This window comes from Zea mays, unplaced genomic scaffold (genome assembly GCF_902167145.1).
Source record: "Zea mays cultivar B73 unplaced genomic scaffold, Zm-B73-REFERENCE-NAM-5.0 scaffold_187, whole genome shotgun sequence".
Lineage (NCBI taxonomy): Eukaryota > Viridiplantae > Streptophyta > Magnoliopsida > Poales > Poaceae > Zea > Zea mays.
This window is the reverse complement of record NW_023366804.1, coordinates 71765-86029: the sequence shown is the minus strand read 5'-3', so window position 1 is coordinate 86029 and position 14265 is coordinate 71765. Positions and strand designations below refer to the sequence as shown.

At 45.0% G+C, this 14265-nt stretch overlaps 1 non-coding gene and 1 pseudogene across 1 annotated transcript; both read right to left on the bottom strand.

The window, feature by feature from the left end:
• Positions 1–6122: 6122 nt before the first annotated feature.
• Positions 6123–6194, bottom strand: TRNAC-GCA (transfer RNA cysteine (anticodon GCA)). The gene has a single exon. It is a non-coding gene; the product is annotated as a tRNA-Cys (tRNA).
• Positions 6195–7768: 1574 nt separating this feature from the next.
• Positions 7769–12135, bottom strand: LOC109940161 (leucine carboxyl methyltransferase 1 homolog; annotated as a pseudogene).
• Between the last annotated feature and the right edge of the window lie 2130 nt (positions 12136–14265).

Here is a 14265-nt window from a genome sequence, read left to right as displayed (position 1 = left end):
TCTCTGTTCTCCCTCTCCACCAAAGCAAATGCCAAAGGAACCAATGCGTTGTCTGCGTCGCATGATATGGCAACCAACAATGTGCCCTTATACTTCCCAAGCAGAAAAGTACCATCAATAGAGAGCACGGGACGACAATGCCTGAAGGCCTCTACGCACTGCGAGAAACCCAGAAAGCACGAAAAAATATCTCTTTGCCGTTCCTCCATTCATTAGGTTTGGGGATGTACTCGTAATGCATGCCTGGGTTTTTTTGCTTTCATTGCATTGAACAATGCTGGTAACTTCTCATAACCCTCCTCCCAATCCCCGTATATCATCTTCCATGCTCGCTGCTTTGCCCTCCATGCTTTCCCATATTTGATCCTGTAACCAAACAGCTCCGAAGTCATGGTCATAATTGACTTCACCTTCAAGTTTGGCTGGCCCTTCATATCCCCAATATCCTTTTCGCAATCAGGGTAGATGTCAACTGACGATGCTTAGAGCTCAGCTCTGTCTGGGCACAAGTGTGTGGACCTACAATTTTGGTGATCTTAAACTTTCCGGTGTCCTTCTGCCTTCGGGCACATACCCTCCAATTACATTCTGGCACCTCGCACACAACAGTGTAACGACGCTGTGCATACGAATGTCTCACCTTGAACGGCCTCTTCCGGTTCACAGAATATTCCTGTAGCCATCGTCTCAGTGAGGCAGATCCTTGAAAGTAAGCCAACCTTAATCTCAATGCTGTCGGCGTTATCCGGAGCCTCTAGTAGTTCATCATCACGTCCTTGAGCATAAGCACGGGTGGAATGACTTAAACTGCTAAATTCATGTACTGCAGGGTCTCGCTCCGGACACAAACGTCTTATGAGTTCAATTTCTTGCTCGGTCATTTCTTGAACCGGACGGTCATCATCAGAATCTAAGGCCGTGCAGCCTCATATGGCTCCTCCTCATCCTCAATCTGAACATCAACACTATTGGATGCCCTGCATATGTTGTCCATTTATGACACAGGCACATCAATCTGAACATCAGCATTATCGATATGTGGAGATCCTGCATCGGGTCAGAGCAAGAAAAACCACATTAAAAAGTCTAATCAAACGAAATAACGATGGATACGAACAATGTGTCGAAGACACTTACTAGGATGATCGTGAACTGGATCCTGGGTCAATGGGATCTCTTGGGGGAATAGGACGAGAAATCCCATACTCGTGCGGACCCGATTGAGCATCGGGCACAACAACCACTTCTTCATGAAGCTCTACCAAAGGAGCTTCAATACGAGATGCATTTGGCATTTGTGGAGATAACCTGACTGGACCTTCGCATGAATAACAGGTAACTTTTGAACAACCTCCAAACATGGTGGAACCATCGTCTTCACAATTCTTAAATATATCACCCAATCATCTTCTGAGGTAATGGAGATCAACCGTCGGACAACTGTTCCATATGTAATATGGGACAACAAACCCTGAATTGATATTCTAGGGTCGTTTATGTCGCAACTAATCTCCTCACAAGCTCGAGCCAAAAGCTTGTTAAAAGATGGTCTTTCATTGAACAACATGGTCACGATCTTCATACCATCAAAAGTAACACTCCCATAAGCATCTATCTCCACCCTTCCTCCATGGTATAGTGTTACTAGGCTGTCCATCTATTACAAAAATGGATTACTAACTCAATAATGGCTATATACTTAAGCCTACTAACTTACTAAGTAATAAATATATATTAACTAATAACTATATAGTAAATATTAAATGAACACATCAAACGAAATTACATAATCTATAAATAGTACGAAAACATTGTATACCTGAGAACGCGTACGAGTCCAGCTAACGGTGGAGAAGGTCAAGTCGGACGAACACCTACGTACAAAAAAACCTATTGTCAGTAAAAAATTTGGCAGCACCTCCCCTGTAAAGTGATATTTATAGAACCTGCGAATAAACGACAACACGATGGTTGCCAACACAGAAACATGTAATATCAATGCGCTAAACAAAATCCTAACTATATAATCACTAAGAATTTACTAAACACTAAACTAAGAAATTTACTAAACTAAGAAATTAATAAACTAAGAAATTAATCTAAGAAATTTACTAAGAATACACTAAACTATATAATCACTAAGAATTTACTAAACTAAGAAATTAATAAACTAAGAAATTAATCTAAGAAATTTACTAAGAATACACTAAACTATATAATCACTAAGATTTACTAAACTAAGAAATTAAAAAAAATACCTGGCGTGGCCAACCGTAGCGCGCGGTGGCCGACCGTTGGCGAGCTCCGAGCGGCGGCTTGAGCTCCGGGCGGGGGCGGTGAGCTCCGGGCGGCGGGGGCGAACTACGGGCGGCGGCGGCGGCGAACTCCGGGCGGCCGAGCTCCGGGCGGCGGCGGGGATCTCCGGGCGAACTCCGGGCGGCGGCGGGGATCTCCGGGCAGGCAGGGAGCGGGGCGGGCGGCCGGCGGCGAGCCGGGCCGGCGGTGAGCCGGGACGGTGGCGAAGCGAACGGGCGGTGCGGTCGGAGAAGTGAACGGCGGCGGTGGTATTTTGCGGTCGGAGAAGTGAAGCGAACTGAGAAGAAACGCGCAGAGAGAATGGGAGTTCGCGGGTATTTCCTAGCTCGGCGCCAAGATCTGTGGCACCGAGCTAGGTGCCACGACGACTGCCACGTCACCGAGCTCGGCGCCATAGGCTGTGGCGCCGAGCTGTGTTACCTCGGCGCCACAGCCTATGGCGCCGAGCTTCGGGTCCAAACGTGCAAATTAAATTTCTGGGGGTCCAAACGTAAATTTTTGTCTCCAAAGGGGCTAAAAAACAAAAAATTCGGACGAACAACATGTGCGATGTGCGCGAACAACGCGCGGCAGCGCGCGAAACAGCACGCGACAACACGCGAAACAGCACGCGACAAGGCGCGTGACCCACGTGAACGGCACGCGACGATGTGTGATAATCGCTAACAGATAACGCGATTATACTAAACAAGTATTACATTAAAACATTTGTGTAGTCACTAATCACATTAACATGTATTTATAATTTATAAATTTAAACTATAAATTAGTTATTTTAATAACCAAGAGGTAAACAATTACTTCATTAATTACATAAAACATGTGTCGCGACCAAACAATGTTTCTAACATGTAGACAACGTTATTATAAAACTAACGTAACTAGAACGAGTCGAAACAAATTTATAACACAACATAAATTGAATAATATTTAAACGACGCATAACGCATTGAATAACTAACAATTCGCGGCTAACACAACGCGACATACGAATATCACCAGATTATAATTAAATGCGCAAAACTATATTTCTAAGTTGATTTTAGTTAATATAGATTATTTGCGTAAAACAACTTAGATAAATTGAATTATCAATTAGTCAACGATTAACAAGAACTAATTACTAAGTATGAACGATTATGGCCAAATGATTAACTAATGTGCGCGGATCGCGCGCGCGACACACGTGAAACATCGCGAATGGATGGTGACGCACGCGAACGACAACAACGGACACGTGTGAACGGCGCGAAGGCGTGCACGTGCAGGGGGGTAGATAGGGGTACACGGGTGTATACGGGGGGTAGACGGATGCGTGCGAGGGAAGATAGACGTCGCCGAAATCCCGATGACGTGCTGCGCACAAGCGAACGCGTGTGCATGCTGCAAGAACGTGAGCTAGGGCTGGCGGGCATGTGTGGTCCCGTGAATCGCGTCGCGCGAGTGGGCACGGTGGGGCGGCAGGGCCGGCTTGGTCGAGCCCCGGCCATGGCGGGCATTCGCCACGCTAGGAGGCCCCGGCCACGCATCAACCTGCTGCGTGTGGATGGAAAAGAGAAACCAGAGGAGAGAGGGAGAAGAAGAGGGGGCTCACCTCGCACTCGCGACGTCGGCCGGGATGGCGAGGTGCTCCGACGAGGGCATGGGCGGCGTTGGGGCGAGCTCGCGACGGAAGCCGGACGCGGATGGGATGTGCGACGCCGATGAACGGCAGTCCCTGGGCGCTGTGCTCAAGCAAGGGCGAGAGTCGGGAGAGAGAAAGGAGTGGAGAGGAGGTTGGCAAGGAATGAAGCGCTGCTCGGCCTCTCCTGGCTTGAGGACGACGTGGGCGGGCGGTTGGACGAGCGCGGCTGCGCGAGGCTGGGTGCACGACACGCGCGCGGTACGCGGCGCGGAGAGGTGGGGATAGCGCCCTGGCGGCTGGGTGACTTGCCCGCGCGGGGATGTGCGCGACGTGCTGGGCGAGCGCGTCGTACAGGCATGGCGGTGGCGCTGGACACCGGCTGGGAGCGCGCGCGTGCTGGGGCGCGGCCGCGCGGTGCTGCTGGGCTGGGCCGCGAGCGGCTACTGGGGAGCGCGCACGTGCTGGGCCATGGGGAGGGGCGCGCGGCGCGCTGGGCCGGGGTGGCTGCGGCTGCGCGGGTGGGCTGCGGGGGAGCGCTGGCGCGGGGAGCCGAGTGGGCCGCGGCTGGGCCAGGGAAGGAGGAGGAGCTGAGGAAGGTTTCATTTTATTTATTTATTTATTTTCCTTCCTTTTGTTCTTTTTGAAAACATGTTTTAGTTTTGAATTCAAATTCAAACATGTTGCCTAAATTTGAATAAATGCACCATCACAAGGAAAAACATGCCTCGACATGCTATGCAACAATCAAGGACCCCCTTTCTAGGGTTTTATTTCACTAGGCCTAAACATATATAAAATAAAATAACTCTTCGCTATTTAGGAAAAAGAAAAGAAAAGCAAGGAAAAGAGAGGGTAACACCAAATTTAGTGGATATTAGAAAAGAAATTTTATACCCCAAATTTCGGGTGTTACAACATGTTTCTTTCACATCAGTATCATGCAGACTTCGATATATGCCACGATTTGCCTGGTTTCATCATTGGAGAGCACGTCCCATACCTGCCGAAAGAAGTTCCCTCGTATATCGTCAGTAATGAGGCACACATCACTATACACGCTTGCTTAAACTAAAAGGCATGTGTGTGTGCTTGTGAAGGGAATTAAAGGCAGGCTGACACAAAAGCTACCCTGACGTCGGCGAGGATGACGAATTGGTCATTGCTGTTGGCCCTCCTCTACATCACCGTCGGCGCCGAGATGACGCCATAGTCCTTGATATAGTAGTCGTCAAACGCGCACGATATGGTGGGTACCGATGACTCTTGGCTGGGCTATCAGACGAAATGCACCCCGGGCTCATCTTTGAGGTAGTACACCTAGTTATTGCACCACCGGATGCACTACTCCTCTACATACATCATGTTCGAGGACACTCACACAACGTCAGCAACAGTCGTCGTCCCAGCGCACAAGAATTCCTGGTCGGTCAGTAGCGACTTACATGGCAGGTTGGGCTTCAGGTGGACGATGAGCTAGACGGCGCCGTTGTCGGATGCGGTACCCAGAACAACCGAGAGAATCCCCTTGGGATCATTTGTGTTTTTTAATTTTAGCTAGATGTGGGTTGTACGGGGGAATGGGAATGACGTTTGCGGGGAGGGGGAATGGAAAAGGCAGAACAATGAATAAGAATGGTAGAACATGAGAATAGGCTATGTGGGGAGGAGGAATGAGAAAGGCAGAACAAGGAATAGGAATGACACAACAGAGAATGTTGGCAGAACATGGAATGACAGACTATCATTACAGTCTTAATAAGTAGTATAGATAGATCCAATTATTCCAAAGAAAAAAGAATACATTTTGGTTCTCTCAAGATTTACTACTAGAACTCTAATACCGAGAAAAATGCATCATTTAATTAAAATTTTTAACACCCTAACCCGGTTAGAAGTGGTAGTTTTATCATTAAAAGTCAGTTTCTAAAACAAACAAATAGAAAGTTAGAATCAACTTTTGTGAGACGTAAATAAATATAAAATCAGATAAATAAATATAAATCTTATGATGCAAATTTTTAACACCCTAACCCGGTTAGAAGTGGTAGTTTTATCATTAAAAGTCAGTTTCTAAAACAAACAAATAGAAAGTTAGAATCAACTTTTGTGAGACGTAAATAAATATAAAATCAGATAAATAAATATAAATCTTATGATGCAAAAACAATTTTATGTTATATATAGGGCCCAACCGGGTTCGAACCGGTGACCTATTGATCTGCAGTCAATTGCTCTACCACTGAGCTATGGACCCTTTGATGAAAAAATAGTCTGTTATCTTAACAAACGTATTGTCCGTAATGATCCACTAATCATCAACACAAGAGCCGTGTGGCGTGGGCACGTCTCTCAATTTTGCTAAACTTTCTTGTGACTACCATAGCTCATGCTAACATTACGATCTGAAGAAGTAGAGAACAAAAGTCGATGTCAACGATAGTGTAAGTGATGGTAGGGACACAGGAGGGATGAAATAAGGATGATCTGAATAATATTGTCTATTGGATTTGAGTAGGTATGAGAAGAGGGTTATCCAGCGATGTGAACCATTGGTTTTGCTTGTGTGATTGTGTGTTAAGTATAGGTACAATTTGTTTGATGAATTTAGTAAATGTTATAAGTGTAGAGGTGATTTGATTAGATGAGTTTTATAAAGTTTAAACTGGTGGATTATATAGTGGTATAGAGTATAGATTGTTTTAAAACAAAAGATGTATTTAAGGCTATTTTCAGCAACTCTTCCATTCTATTTCTCATCTCACGTCTTATTTTAAACTTCACACTATAAAAAATATTATCTATGATACAAAACAATATTTTACATGACCATATGTGCGATTGTTGGAGATAACCTAAGGGCTTTATATGTTTAGGAGTGGATTGAAGGGTATAAAATCCCTTGCAAAGTTAAAATTGAATAGAAAAGTATTTAATATCTCTTAATCCCCTTATCCCCATAATTATGCGATGGGATGGGATCACCCTCTTTGTCGGAGTCAGTGATTTCAAGTCGTCGGATTAGTCACGATGACCGACTAGGGGTTCCGGTTCGACTAGGAGTTCTGGTCGTTCGATCGTCCGCCTAATCGTCGCCTAATCGGGCAACTAGACACTGCGCGCGACCAGGAGTGATCTCATGACTAGGCTGCAGGGTTCTAATGCGCTGGCAGCCAATGGCCCATTAGGGGTTTTTCACGTGCCTGTTCTTTCACGCGCCCATAAGAGACTTAACAGTCCGTTGTCGTGCTGCCTCCTGCCGCCGCCTAGTTCCTCGTGACACCGCCTCCTCCTCACTGGTCAGCTACCAGCCAGACCTTAACGCCGTCTACCCCTCCTCTGCTCTGAGCTGCCCCTCCTCTTCTTTTCCTCTACCGCGGGTTGCCCCTCCTCTGCCTGCTCAAGTTCCATAGCTCCAGTCCAGATCACCTGCGTGCGACGGCTGCTCCAGATCACCGGCGAGCGACAGCTGCTCTATATCACGAGCGTCTACAACACTAGTGACGAGTTGAGCTCATCATCTCAAGGTTCCCCCTTCTCTGTAGTTCTGTTATGTGATTTTGTCTGTCTCTATGGCTTACACCGTCTATGGCTTACCTCTGTCGGTGCTAGTGCCGAACTAATGGCTGCTACTGCTCTAATCCTAAAATCCTAAATGGTCGACTAATCACCTTGGTCGTCACCTGGTCAGTCTCAGGGTTCGACCAGGCGACTTAAAATCATTGGTCGGAGTTGACTCTTACAGCGGTTGTTTCAACATGTTAGGAAACTATTTTGGCTTCAAAGCTCCTCGCACGTTCAAGCGCAAATTGGAACCGGACGTATATGTCATCTCCTCTCGTATCTGAAGAGGCTGAAGGAAACTACATCGGATTTATTCTGCAAACATGTGCTACCAGATTTAACCTAAATCTGCAAACAGTAAAATGGAAAGCACCACTGTTCTGTTCATATTGTGACGAACTGGCAGCCTGGCATGCTTTGACATCAAACACCACTGCGACTGGCACCAAAGACCTTAAACCAAGCACAACGCCGTTGAACTTGAACAGCCTATCAAAGCAAGCTCCAACATCAGGAGATGTTTAGGTATCCTACCCCTGTCCGTTCCTTCTTTTATCAAGCAATCGTTCCTTCTTTTATCAAGCAAAGTTTACTTCGAGTAATACTTGAATTAATGGTGTCGGTTTACAAACAAGTGCAGCTGGTACCCACAGAAGAAAAGGCACCAGTGCTGCTATGTCTCCCCAAATCCAAAACTGTCAAATATTGCCCTGAAATTGAGAAAGACTAAATTTAGCCTCGACACAAAATTGTAGACTGGTGGATTCGACTGATTTCAGAATAATCATATGAAGTCAAGTAGTCAATAACCTCGGCGTCGTTGATTCCATAGGCCACACAGTAGTGTTCCTGAAAGCACAAGTCAAGGTTTTCAGAACAGAAACACACTTAACTGATCGACTTCTTTATATGGTAGTAAATCAAGAAAAAAAAATATTCCTCAAACAATGAGCAGTACAGTGTTTCTCAAGGTATCACATACCTGCATCATATACCACTCTTCAACTCATCAAACAGTTTCTAACCGTTCGATCCTGCATCCATTGCGGGCAGCCTTATCAGCAGTGACATCATGGAAAGGTGCAGCATAACCACAAGCTGAAACCGAGTTCTCAGCCAGGATCAAATTTAAAATTCTAGAGAAATGAGAACAACATTCAATGAGGTGGGTGATCATCGCATTCAATAGGTACAATGTTTGATCCAGTTCACATAATCGTACCGACCAGCATTGTCCAACAAAATATTTTAGTTTCAGTTATCTCTTATTACTTTCATTCTCCTTTATATTTGAAAGCAAGAACATTATTTTTGTGTTTCAGTACTGTCTAGGTATTACCATTTACCAGAAACATTACCTGCGTCTTTCTTGACTGTCAATGAAGTCATTATAGATTTTCAGCATATCCCATGCAACGGCTCTCTGAAAAATTGATCATCAGAACCCCAGTCCCCAGGAACTATCATTTTGTTATGCTAATATTTCACTTGTATTGTCAGATATATACCTGCCATCCATTGCCAAGAAAAAGTTTCTCCTTGTGACTCAAGGTTGGTGTAGCATTTATACCGAGAAGGGGGCATCCTCTACTCTGCATCAGCAGCAAGATGGCAGATGACATTAGGTGATATGTTAAATGCTAAGAACAGAAAGAATATCAACACATCTATACTGAAAGATACAGACTAGAGCAGGCGCTAACCAAATAAAAGCACCACCAGGGTCTGCAAATTTAACCCAAGTTTTTAAATGAACCTCAAGTCAAAGGGTTCATGTGCCACAGTGAATTAAAAGTTTCAATCATTTGCGAAAATACAGAGAGTAAACAGATACCTCAAGATTTCTAATCATTTGCTCCCCAAATGCATCATCAGGATGAATCTGCATCAAAACATTAGCCATCAATTCCAAAGGCTACATCTAAGAGGCGAAATAGTACACCGTGAGAATGATTCAACCTGCTCATATAAGAAAAAGACAGCAGTGGAGAACTTTTGAGATGCCCAAACTCACAATAGCACCAGTGGCAGTTGGGTCCAGGTAAATAAGCACACACTCTGCAATTATAAAGGTCGGCAAGCTGATGACAGCAGAAAGTTGTATCAAACACACTTGAAAGGTTGGTTTATACTAAACTATAAGAGATAGGAAACTATGTTGTGCATGTATCTACTTGATGGTGTCTCTATATTGTGCAGCATATTTTCTAGTTCAACATGTTTCCATATCAGAAGAGATTGAATTAAACATAGAGTAGAAAAGCTGTTTACCTAGGATCCATTTCAGCCATGCGAATAACTGAATCCAGTTTTGGTATGTCACGAATATCAGCGGAAAATAGCTTGTAATGTGTGCTTATCACTTCACCTTTTTCTGAAATAGATGGATAAGTTATTGCACAAGCTACAGTCACAAAGAAAAAATAAATGTCTAATTATGTAACATGGAGTGATCACTCCAACTTGCGATTTTTGTTTGAACCTAAAAGTACTATTTGCAAAAAGTTCATTATCCATCTGAAGTTCTCGAAAAGAGACAAAAAGAGTATTCTTCCAAACAGGATGAAACCTCTGAAACAAACGAAAATGGAACATTTCCTGATATGGTAACTAGTACTTTATACTTCTCTAAGAACCCTTTGCTTGCTAACCAGCAAATAAACATCAGCTGAGAACTTGACAAAAAGAAACTTGAATTTTCTGTATAGAATAGAAGACTTTACTAGACTTTTCAGTAAACAACACATTTCCTTGTTTGTGTTTAAAGTTTAAACACAAATATATGTCTGTGAGATAAAACAGAAAGATATGAGTAAGACAGCCAGTGAATAATCGACAAACAGATAGTTTCTAAAAGGATAGTAGAGTGCAGGGAAGAATTTAGAAGTTTGGGTCAATCCAATTACAAATTGGAAGGACACAACATGCAAAAAAGGGATGATACACAGAGAGTAAACGAGAAAAGTACCGATTGAAATTGAAGCTTCTGAGCCTAACTTTTCCTTCATTTCACTATAATGGTTAATGATGCGGCGGCTTTTTTGCTGGTTACCTGCCAAACATTTGGAGCTGAAAGATATTACTACTAGCGTGCACAAGGGTGAGAAGATGCAATGCAAGTGGGAAAAATTACAAATAACTACTAGCATACAAAATCACAACACAACAATTACACTGCATCAAGGAGTAAACTGCACTTCAGTACATGAAATGAGAAATCTCAATACCTCCTTGAAATCCAATTCTACATACAGTGTGGAGCCATTCCTTCATCCTTGGGGGTGGGGAAAACAAGAACAAAAATGAATCAACTAGTCACATCAACACAAATTAGATCTATGTCCTTTTGGGATAATAATGGAATTAAAGGACTAACTTGCAACTGGAAGAATGTTGTGTCAAAGCCAGCACCAAGGGATAATATTTGTTTAGGCTTGTCATTGTTACTATTCTTCCCCGCATTGAGGAATTGATGCAGAAGCGTCCTGAGAACAGACCAACGCGCATAATACCCTGCAATGATTTGGAAAGGCATTCCCCCAAAAATACTTAATATAAGTCACCAGGATAAAGACAACATCCCAAAGCAGTACCTACCACGATTGATTATTGGAGCCCTTCTTGTTGGTCGCCTAACAAAAAAACCGCACATAATCATCCTTCATGTATCCTTTGTTAACACAGGACCTGCAAACAAGTTAACATGCCTTATGCCATGTTAGTAACAGATGCTGTGGCAAATAGCCAGTTTTACTACTAAGATGCTATATAAGTTCATAAACATTCCACATTTTGTCAAGTTTGCAGAGCATTTCAGGGTTCTCTAAGATTGATTTCATCCTATCACCTAAATAGCAGTGACTACAGATGCAAATGAGCATGTCCAGGACTGATATTTTGGCCACTTTGTGCATCAAGTATCAAGGTCAGAAGCCCACATAAGTACTTAAAGCCATGGGCACAAGAGATAGTTCGGTTGACAACGAACCAGTCACTGCGGAATACCTCTTTATTTGCTTTATATTGGTTTCTTACAGAGCAAAATACAAATTGAGTGTTTCTATAGCACGGTATGTCCCCTTGCTGCAAAGAGGGACTTTTCACATGAAAAATTGGACTGACAAGTTATCCCAGTTCATCTTCCTATACAAGAGAACTTCGCATCGTACTACATGCCTATGAGCCTGGACCAAGTGCTTCCTAGTTCCTACGCCGATTCATCATTTGCAACAGGAAGTGTACTAATTGTCGGTCGATAAACAAGCGGCCCAACAAACCGGCAGCGCCTCTTCCATCGACCACCCAATTGCAACGGAAGAAAAAAAATTTATCCGCAGAACAGAAACCATCGCATCTCTGCGAGAGACGGGGAGGAGGATGAAGGGAATGGGGTATTACAGCTTGCTGGCCGCGGCGTCGTCGTTGGTGGCCTGCACGGCCGCCGGGCTGCTCCGCGTGGCGGCGCTGCCTCCCCCACCTCCTGCTGCTGCTACTGACGCCTCCATCCGGCCGAGGCGCGGGTCGATCGATCAGGGCGCCGGCGGCCGCACGCACGGGCCACTGGTAGGAGCGAGCGGGGCCTGGACCGCCACCGCCAGCACACGGCACGGAGACGGACGGAGCAGACTCAGCACTGAGCAGAGAGCGGAAGAAGCAGGGCCGCTGTGCCTTGGGGCCCAACCCCGAGGCGTGTACTGATTACTGGACCAGACAGAGGCCAGCCCAAGAACGCGACGCGGTGTGGGCCGGAAAGTTGGGCATGCACAAGAATACAGTCCGTTTTTTTTATAAATCTGCTATAGAAACAATAAATCATATCTTTACTTTATACAAATCTCATAATCATCAGCGATAGCTAATTTTATGTTTATCTATGATTAAATATTTTTTGAATAGGTTTACTATTTTTTGGATGAGGCTATTTGGTCCTATCATTTACACGGACAATGTCCGAGGGCACCATGACTTGAGCATGACAGTCCTAAAATTTTAGGGGCAGAACCAAATATAAAAGAGGACCCTTCTAATAATAATTGTATTATATATCTCTACTACTTAGTAAAGGGTAGATTGTCATTCCGTGTTCTGTCATTCTCATTCCCTATTCTGCAGTTGCCATTCTCATTCCCTATTCTGCCTTTCCCCTTCCCACTCCCCGCATAGTCCATCTAGGGCACCATGACTTGAGCATGACAGTCCTAAAATTTTAGGGGCGGAACCAAATATAAAAGAGGACACTTCTAATAATAATTGTATTATATATCTCTGCTACTTAGTAAAGGGTAGGTTGTCATTCCGTGTTCTGTCATTCCCATTCCCTATTCTGCAGTTGCATTCTCATTCCCTATTCTGCCTTTCCCCTTCCCAGTCCCCGCATAGTCCATCTGCCTTTCCCATTCCCCCCTCCCCGCCCGCACAGTCCATTCTCATGTTCTGTCACCATTCCCTGCCATTCTCATTCCTTGTTCTGCATTTCTCATGTCCCCCTCCCCGCAAATCTCATTCCCACGTACATCCCACGCATAGATTTAATTAAAAAAACACAAATTGGCCCAAGGGGATTTGAACCCGCGACCTCTTAAGCAAATGTGCTTGTAGCTACCACTATACCACATGTGTGTTTATGTCTACATTTATTACAATAAAAACATCTACTACATCTCTCCCGAATCCCACCTGCTACCCTTGCAGAATGTGTAGAGATTCTTAAATTATATTTTTGGATGGAGGGAGTAGTATTTAAAGAAGAGCCTTGCATGCAATTTCTTCTGTTTGAATAATATTTTCAACTTAAATTCTTTTTTTGCATATGTGACATTTATTCTCCGTAATATTTTTTCCATGGATCTGACTTGAGAGTCATTTTCATAAACCAACGCCAAAGATAAATACATGTTTCTTACTTGGAAACCCCGAACAAAGACCACTAGCAGGAGGCGCTCGCGTTGGCGTCGCTCATCGATGACGAGAAGAAGCTTGACGACTGTCAGTTCGACCTCTGGAAGTAGTCCTACATGGCCGCATGCGCCGCTATGCATGGTAAGCTCTGACGCAGTCGCCGCTTGGACGCGGTCTAGAGCGGCTGCATCGCGTTGTCCATTGTCAAACGGAGGGTCCTCATGGTCGTCGCCAACGCCGGCGATAGGGATGGCAATTTTACCCGTGGGTTCGGATATCCTATCCGACGGGTTCGAATTCGGGCACATAATTTGACCCGCGGGGCTCGCCCATACCCGACCCACGATAAAATCGGGTCGGGTACAAGTTTTATCTCCTACTCACGGGTATCCGGTGGATACCCGAAACTAATGAAACTATTTTTAGCTTACTAAAAAACGGCCCAATGGCCCATGCTCTATCATTCATCTAACCTAGCGCAAAATCCCCTCCCCTGATCCCCTACTTGGCGACGGCTACAGCTCCCAGGTAATGTCCACACCCAATCTCCCACCCCTAGGAGCCCAGCTCCCACCTCCCAGTCTCCTCCAGACCACCATGTTATCCCACTGGTCACTGACCACATGCCTAGATGCCCCACATGCTAGGAGTTCGGCTCCACTGCTCTATGCACCGACGCAGGCGTGGACCCTGGCACGACGGCATCGGTACTGGCCCTCGTCGTGGCGGCGTGGGTGCTGGCCTTGTCTTGGCTGCGCGGGCATGTCCCCTAGCATGGGCGCGGTCCCCTAGCATGGCGGCACAGGCGTTGACCCTCGATGCAGGTGTGTCCCTTGACGCAGGCAGCAAGCCACCTAGACAACAGG